At 37.4% G+C, this 9,313-nt stretch overlaps 1 pseudogene; it reads right to left on the bottom strand.

Moving 5' to 3' along the window:
• Positions 1–5,474: 5,474 nt before the first annotated feature.
• Positions 5,475–6,981, bottom strand: LOC148792274 (ATP-dependent Clp protease proteolytic subunit 2, mitochondrial pseudogene; annotated as a pseudogene).
• Positions 6,982–9,313: the final 2,332 nt, after the last annotated feature.

The following is a 9,313-nucleotide window of genomic DNA, read 5'->3' as shown; positions in this document are numbered from 1 at the left end:
TGGCGCAGTGCAGGATGGAGTAGAATCAGTAGTGTTCTTCCCCAAAAACTCTGTCCTTCGCAAGAATCAGTAGAATGGTACGTGAACACAACTTCCTTTCAATCCTTTCTCAAAGAACTGATATCATGATCCAATCTTGACTTCTCCCACAACTGGAGATCGAACTGGAAAACAGGGCGGGAAGAACAGGGAGGCGACAAGAGAATATTCGCAGGGTGCAGAATTCTCTCTTTTTGATTTCAGCACTAAAGAAAATTTGATGATGTGTCTCTTAGGCTACCGCCCCCTTCTTTTGTTAACCTAAAAGATCAGCTCCTAATCCAATTAGGAGCAGCTTATCCAAATCATATTTGGATAAGACTTCTCTTTAGGTGAAAGGGATAAACCCTTATCTTATCTGCAGATTAGATTAGCTTTCTCCTAATCTCATTGAGAGGTTTGTAGATCTGAATCATATTCAGATCTGGACTCTCTGAGTGGATAGGATTAAGACCCTATCATATTTGCTAATCCATCTCAGAATTCGCCCCTTTAATTAACTACATGAATAGCCCAGTTCGAAATGGGCTTTAGGCCCATTAAGCTTATGTGCTCACTTAACCTTCCTAACTGCTGCCCAGTTGGGCTTCCTTGTATGGTGTGGGACCCAAGCATTGATCTACACACCAACCACATGGGTTCGGCCCAGCCTTTGTTACAAGGCCTGGCCGAATACACTGTTAAAGACAGTGCACCCCCTGAAACCCATCGAATGGGCTCTATGGGCCCAACACTTACCCTAAGTGGTCCCTGGGCCAAGCACCTTGTAACACCCAGGGACTGTGGGCAGATGCAAGATTAGCCCATCAGGTATTATCCTCAATGGTCTTACACTTAACCTCTCAGCCCATAATGATCACACACTGCCCGACAAGAGAGGACCTCTCCCTCGGCTGCAAGGAATAGTGTTGCACTCTCCACTTATATGGATTCCGGGAATTAAAACCTTCTTGCAAACATTTTAGAAACCATAATATATATACTTTTATATCTCATATAAAATATACTTTGCAAAACAAATCTCAACGGTTGAAATCGGCTACCGGCAGTCTTGGTTTCCATCAGTGAGAGTGCATCCCCGATCATTTCCTTTGTCCGACAAAGGGGTTGATCCTGTCACTATGATCACCCACTCAAATGAATTCTCGGACAGTCCCAACATACCCAGGTTTTGACCCCCGCTAAGGATCTCACTGATTGGTACATCAAAGACAGCCCAATCCGACACCTAGTGCAGTATCATAATCGAGTCTAGGGGTCGGGTGTAACTTTCCAATTTTTCCCATCAATATCCAAGGTCCAGGGCAATACTGGAAATCTTGTCCAGTTCATAGATTCAATTAATCCTGCACTGTGTGTGCTTATGGTCTCACCCGGGCAGCTGAGACAGGCCACCCCAACCGACTTGGTGGCACCACAGTGTCAGCCTTGTCAGGATAGGTCTCCCCAGACCGACCCACTGGCTGTGAACATTCTAAACTAACACGAGTCTCATTAAGTGTCCAGTTTAAGGGTATTACACAGAAACATACCAAGGGAACATGAATCAAATATGCACTTTTATTCATTTACAATAAACTCATAAAGTACATCATTCTGATTGAATCTAAGGGCATACAAAATTGTCTAACAAAAGAACCAGAGACAACAGCTTGGCCTTTCAGGGGGGCGTTGGGAAGATTCAAATGGCTAACTTCTAATATAACAGTTAGAGTTCAGTGGGAGAGAAGATTGGCAAATGGGCTGGCAGACCTACTCGCTAAACAAGGGTTGTATATGGGTCAATTATTCTGGGCTATACTGTAATTTACATTGTTTTTGAGGCTGCATCTCATGGCTCTTGGGAAAACTAAACGTTGTATCAGTTGTAAAGCCATCTTAAAAAATCTATAATGAAATGCTTTATCATTCATAAAAAAAAAAAATTCTATCTAATCAAATGGATAATATTTCCTAATCTGATTCAATTTGAAAATCCACTAAGGGATATCCATATCTAACACAATCAGATCAGATTTGAAATCAAATTGGACAAGGATCCGAATCATTTACACCTCTAATCTGGAGTTCGATGATAGGAAAATACCACCCATGCTAAAAGTAAGTCTTATAAAATGATTATCTTTTTATCAGTCTTATAAAATGATTATCTTTTTATCAACTTATAAAATGACTATAAGGCCAGCAATGTCGTTACTCGATCTCGGTGAATGGTGTGGTTAGAGATTCCTTTCCTGCAAAGCGTGGTATCAAAAAAGGGGATCCACTTTCACCTTTTTCTCTATAGTTGATGTTCTTAGTAGACTTATTTCTGATTCCAATAGTTTGGAGTTATTTCATTTCACGGGTGGGGGCTAGGTGCAATTCTTATGCTATCTAGGATCCCATCATTAAGATGTTTAATTAGGGGTAAGCAAGAAAAACCGAAAGACCAACCAAAACTGAACCAAAATTCTGGTTAACCGAACCAGTCAGTTCGGTTTTGGTTAACCAATATAGAAAACCGGCAGTTAACTGAACCGACCGGTGTACATATATTTATATATATTTATGTATATTATAAATATGTTATATTTTCTATATATTGAATATTAATAAATATGCATTATATATATAAATATATTTATAATATATAATATATTATTTATTATTTAAAATATAATATTTTTTATTATATATTTACATGTTTTTATAATATATATTATAAATATAAAAAACAGACAAACCGAACCGATGGTTAACCAAACCGGTCAACTGGTGCCAAGAAATTGGAAGCTAAAATAAAAAACTTCTTGTGCACTGGATGGAATTGGTGAATTGGAAACTTGCTGTGAAGCAAAGAAGAAAGGAAGTTGGGAATCAAGCATTTAAAACTGATGAACACAGATCTTTTTGTTAATTGGTTATGAAGATTCAATATGGAACCAAAAAGCTTTTGGAGACAGGTTGTTGCTGTAAAATAAGGCACTAGGAGCATGGGCTGGGATCCAGGTGAATCTTCTCTACCCTATAGTTGTGTTTTCCATGGAAAGATATAAAGATGGCACCTGTATTTTCATAGGGAATCAAATATAAAGTTGGTAAGGGTAAAAGAGTCAAGTTCTGTCTGGACTCATGGTGTGGTGATGCCCCATTCAAGTATTTCTTTTTTCCTTTGTTTTTTTTCTTTTTGAGCAAATGGTAACTGAGAATTTAGTAAATGAAAAGAGGTACATGAAAGATGTACATCAAGATGCAAAACAAGGAAAGCAAAAATTACGAAGTCAGAACACTGTCACTAATCAATAAATCTCCATGAGCACCAGATTTAGCTAACCCATCTGCCAAGTGTTTTGTTCCCTGGAGATCAAAGTCAGCTTAACATGCATTGAGCCCATGATATAGGAGAATAATAGAGAAACACATAATTCTATGTTTGCAGCACATAATTACTGGCAGTTATGAGTTTCATAACAATTCTATGTTTGGGGCCCTAAGTTCAGAAGAAACTTAAATGGTTGGGAAGATAGCTCATTCATCAAACTGTTACAGATTCAATAAGTGTTCCCTTTGCTTATCAGGTGAACAAGAGAGTTTGGACCTGGGATAAATCTGGTTTGTTCTCAGTGCAGTCTTTGTACAAGACACTGAGCTCCCAATCAGCTGATTCATTCCCAAGTTCAAAAATCTGGGTCCCCTATATGCCCTCTAATGTCTCCTTCATAGCATGGCCAGCGGCACTAGGGGACTCCCCAACTGCAGAGAATCTTCTCAGGAGAGGAATGGATCTCGTTAATACTTCATGTATCTAATGTACGGAAGGCCTGGATTCCGTAAACCATCTCTTTTTGCATTGCATTTTTATCACAAGCTTTAGGCATCTGTTTTTCAAAGCTTTGGGGTGAAAGGATACTCCCCTGAATCAGTAGTGTCCTAATACAAACACCGGCATGTTTGTAGCCTTAGTAGTAGAAGCAACATGGACCATTTGGAGCAAATAGAACTCTTGTACTTTTCAGAACAAGGCATGCTCTGAAGACGTGCTAATAAAGTTGAAAGTTACTTTTTTTGTGATAGGAAACATTGAACCTTCAATGATAGATTAATAAAAGAATAATGTGTAGAAATATACACAAGGCTGGCCGCTGCCACCAACCTGATTTCTCCTTTCCCAAATCCTCCTGTCCCCCCCTGTACTATCCACCCTTACCTCACGCAGCATCTGCATCAGCTCCTCCCATTGCTCCACTTCCCAATCATTCAGGATCCTTCTAAAACTAGAACACCACATTAGGGCTGTTCATAAGAATGTCCAACCCGACCAAACCGACCAACCCGAGTCGATCGGGTTTTCATCTGTACCGGTCGGTTTCGGGTTGGGCCCATATATAAACCGAAATCTCGGGTCGGTTTCGGTTTTCTTGCGTAAAAACCGAAACCAACTCGATCCGAACCGAACTAGTATTCTACTAGTTTGGTAGTTCCTACTTCCTAGTTTGAGTAGTTTCCTAATTCCTAATAGTCTTCTACTTTTAGACTTCTACTAGAACTAGAACTCTAGAAGGCCCATTAGGCAATTACAATTAGAATTCAATTAGGTGTCTTTTTTTAGTTTTTTACCTAGATTAGAATTTAGAAGGTTTCTAAATTTTTATTTTATTGATTTACCTACCTAGATTTACCAAGTTTTTTACTCTAGAAGGCCCATTATTGACACTTGTTTTTACATGAAGAATTTATTGATTTTATTCTTTACCTGAATTAAATTTAGATTTATTTTGGACTCTTGAATATCAAATTATCAACTAATTCAGATTTTATTTGGCTTTGTAGAGGAGCAAAACCGAAACCGACCCAAACCGACCCAACCTGACTCAAACCGACCAGGTTGGTTTGGCCTGTTAGTGGGTCGGTTTTGGTTCCCACCTTAGCTAACCCGACCAAGTCGGGTCGGTTGGGAAAATCCCAAGAAACCGACCCGTGAACACCCCTACACCACACAGCTGCCCCTCCAACCTGAGAAAACACCTCTGACACCAAACATTCCTTGTTGTTAGCAATATCAAAGAGGGTTGGGAATCTGTCCTTAAGAGGGCTAACCCCGCACCTTACCCTTTACATTCATATAGATTTAAAGGAATTTTTTATTATTGGCTTTTGATACTATAGCTATTTTAGGGAGTGTCATTCATTTCTCGGATTTTTTTGCTCAGATACTCTCCCTTTGCAATTAGCAATACTAATCAATTTTTTGTATATTCCCAATGTACAACTCCTTGACGTACACGGGCTGATATACTTTTGCTTTTCATTGCAAATTTACAATACAATACCTTACTTATCCTAAAGAAAAATAATGAGAAATTATTTGAGAGCCCATAATTTAGCAATAGATGTGGCACTAAACAGAGTGGAATGATGGAACAGGGATTATGAAGTCAATCCATATAGTTGGAACAAGGCTTAGTTGAGTTGAATTGAGTTAAGACTTTGTCCTAGACAGACTGAGAGACTGTCTTGAATGTTAGACTTTTCTTGGATTCTTCGGTGAATGTTTCTTGATTACGAGTCTTGGGATTCTATATAATTTTGCATCTTGTGTTCCAAATTTAGTTGTAGTACATTGTTCTGTTCATCTTCACCCATGGACATAGGCATCATAGGAAACCAAATACAATCTTTATGTTTTGTATGTGTGGTTCTTTTCTATCATATTTTTTCTCTATCTTCTTGTGGTGCCATCAATCCCCATGTTCGTTCTTCTACATAAGAATACCCCCTTCTCATTCTTTAAACCAAAATTGCAGCAAAAGCTCAAGTAAATCAAAAGGGAATGGGGGATCCAGAGGTTGAATAATTTTGTTTACTAGCTCACTCTCTCTGTTTATGGTCCACCCTGTTTATGGTCCCAAAACCACCAATATTAACCATATATGTAAATGTATAAACATTAAAATCAGCACTCCCTTTCGATGCATCTATAATAACTGATTCAAAAGCCAGATCCAATTTTGAAATTACATGGTTAAAACCAGAGTAATGATATTTTGATATCAATAGAAAAGAAATAAATTACACAGTTAAAACCAGAGTAATGACAAGCAAAATCCCATACCTGATGCCAATAGATAAGAAAAATTAATAATAATTTAACCACCAAAATCTAGTTAGGTACCTCTTCCTTTTCTTTATTCCCACCAGTGCCAGCAACTGCATCAGTTACCAGAGAAATAGGCCTATGCTCGATAACCTCGTCAATAAGCCCAAACTCCTTCACCTCCTCTGATGACATAAACATGTCTCTCTCCATACATTGCTCAATTCTCTCAATCTTCTGCCCCGTGTGCTTTGTATATAACAAATTCAATCTCTCCCTCACCTTCAGAATCTCCTTTGCAAGGATTGTGATATCACTAGCCTGCCCACTTGCGCCACCAGAGGGCTGGTGAATCATAACCCTAGCATTCGGCAACGACCTCCTCTCCCCCTTGGCGCCAGCAGTCAAAAGCAGAGACCCCATTGACGCTGCCTAGCCAATACACAGAGTACTAACCGGCGAACGTATGTACTGCATCGTGTCATAGATAGCAAGACCAGCGGTGACAATGCCACCGGGGAAATTTATATACATATTGATAGGCTTGGAAGGTTTGTCTAGAGCCCCCATAGCAAAGCACCCCTTACACATTTGCCATAATATTTTTTCTCTTTGTGGTGCATCTCATCCAATTTGTACTAAACAACCCTTCAACATCTTTGTACTAAACACAGACACACACATAGCAGCTCTGAATTAGCTGCCTTGAAGAAGCTACTGAAGTAGGTTTGTCTAGAGAACTTGCTTAAATGGCTGTACGATGACAGAAGTTGGCTCTCCACATTTTTTTTAAAAAACATAGTTTATAAGTTTTCCAAGTGGGCTCAACCTCCCAAAGCCAAAAGAGATGGCTTGAAGGCCTTCACAAACAGGTACTCACAGCCTGGTCCAGATGCTAAAAATATTGAAGAAGAGGAAAACTGTTCCCAACCAAGCACTGAGAAGTTTGTCTAAACTGTTTGAAGATTTCATCTTGCTTTTCCATTCTTAAATATCAGATCAACTTATATGCAACAGAAAATAGAGAATTAGGAATAATAGGTGAAACTCAGTTGGCTAATAATAATTTAAAACTAAGATTTTATCAATAAGAATTTAAGCAAATGCAAATCTTATGTGTTTGGGACAGCTAGGCACCTTATTGTAATACTTGAGGTTAGATTTAATAAAACCTCCTCTTATTGATAAAAAATATCTTGTGTATTTGGGTGCTTGTAATATCTGAACCAGATGTACTAAAATCCTCTCTTTGAATTAATAAAACTTTCTTCTTTACTGATCAAAAAAGGGAGAAGAAAGCAAAGCCTGAAATTAGAGAGATAGAACAGATCAATTATATGCAAATATAGAGAATGAGGAACAAAAGGTGAAATGTAGTATGGATGGAGGGCGGGAGGGAATAATGCCGATAGGAAAAAAGGGAAATAAATCATGGAAGAAATCAAGTTTCTTCAAATTCCTAAACCAATTGCAATTAAGTTGTTTTTGGTTATTGATTGATTTGTAATAGGGTTAATCATTTTTTGGGGGGTCATAATAACAGTTCAAACCAAAACTCCACTAAACCCATTTATAATTTATAAGGACAGATAAATATGGTCTTTAACTCTTAAAATAACTTTACAATGTCAACTAACAATCTAAGTCAAAATTAAATGAACCAAAACCAAAAGCAACTCCAAAATGGATAATAAAATAGAAAGGTTGCAGTCTTGTCAATTATCAACACTCCATTAGTAAAATGGCTTTGATCCTCTCAAATCTCATTGGGTTCCAATATCTTGATCTTATTGGATAGATAACTGAAATACACATATAATATCAAAATCAACTGAAATAATAAGTTTTGACACTCTAAACTTAGACAACGAGAAAAGTGATATGATTGCAACTTCTGTTTCTCTATATTCTGTAAACAATCTAACAACTCTTAAAATAGCTATGACTAGACATAATTATTGTACCATAAATTAATAATCTAAAAATAACTTTAAAAAGTGACCCAGATTAGAGAAACAAAAGAAATCTACAAAGCTTCTGCTAGAGAGATTTAGAGAAACTTAAGCAGTAATCAATGATGTTCCAAGGGAATACTTTGGTGTTTTCTGTTCCTGAAACATTAGAAACATTCCTTAGGAGCATTACCATTTGCTGCCTTGATTTCTTACTTTATGGTATCTTTCCCTTTCTTTTTTGTACATTTTGCATCAATTTTGTTTTCAATATCCATTCTTTCTGAACTTTGTCTAGTGTGCTTGTGTACAGCAGAGGAGATTGTGGAACCCTCCTTTGGATTCTCTTCTGTGCATACCAATCCTAGATCAAGAAAGAACCTTGCTTTATTACAACCAGCAATGATACCAAATAGAAAACCTGAAAAAAAAAAAACGTTTTCTGAGAAAATGGCATGCCTATGCAGTACCGTTTTCTCTAAGAAAACACCTCTGAGGAATGACATTGGTTTCAAACACCACCTCAAATTAACCATTAAATAAGGGATCCTCTGGACTAGCCAGTGGCCATGTGTTTCCTCCTTCTGTCCACATCAAACCTATCACACCTCTCTGTTAAAATTATGTCCAAGCAGTGGTTCAAAATTCTAATTATTGTCCCTGAAATAGTTCTAAAAAAGAAGCACTTATCTTAAAAGTTATAACAACAGTAGTGCCAAATACAACTTAATTGGATCAGGACTAGACATGATTTTTCCTCATATAATTCAAGTATTTTTCCTCCATTTTTCATCTCTGATTTATGGAAGCATCTCAAGAATTTTCCTACTTTTTTAATTTGTCTATAAGGTTCAACTATGATATCGGAAAAATTTATGACCAATCAATCATGTCATAAAAAAGATGATAATTAACCAGGTGGTATTGGGGATTTGATTCCTCAAAGCTCTTTCAGTACTATTATATCTTTTCGGTATCCTAGATCTGCCCATACCTATATAGAGGAAAGAAGCAGGTTAAGAGTCCTTTCACCTCAATGCTCACACCAAACACCCACTAGTCTCCTATCTCACACATGGTTTATTTATTTATAGAATTAAAACAATTAGAGTTAAAGGCTCAATTTGGAAGAAGTACAAATACAAATGAGTACTGTACAAACACATATAAAATAAAGTTCTAACCTCTCCACTCTCTCATTAAATTCCTCTTTCTCTCTTCTTAAATCTCTTTAAAACCCACTGAA

The sequence above is a fragment of the Nelumbo nucifera genome, chromosome 4, assembly GCF_055504915.1.
Source record: "Nelumbo nucifera cultivar China Antique chromosome 4, China Antique-T2T, whole genome shotgun sequence".
Lineage (NCBI taxonomy): Eukaryota > Viridiplantae > Streptophyta > Magnoliopsida > Proteales > Nelumbonaceae > Nelumbo > Nelumbo nucifera.
The sequence above is the reverse complement of the archived record's forward strand: the minus strand, read 5'-3'. Positions and strand labels throughout refer to the sequence as shown.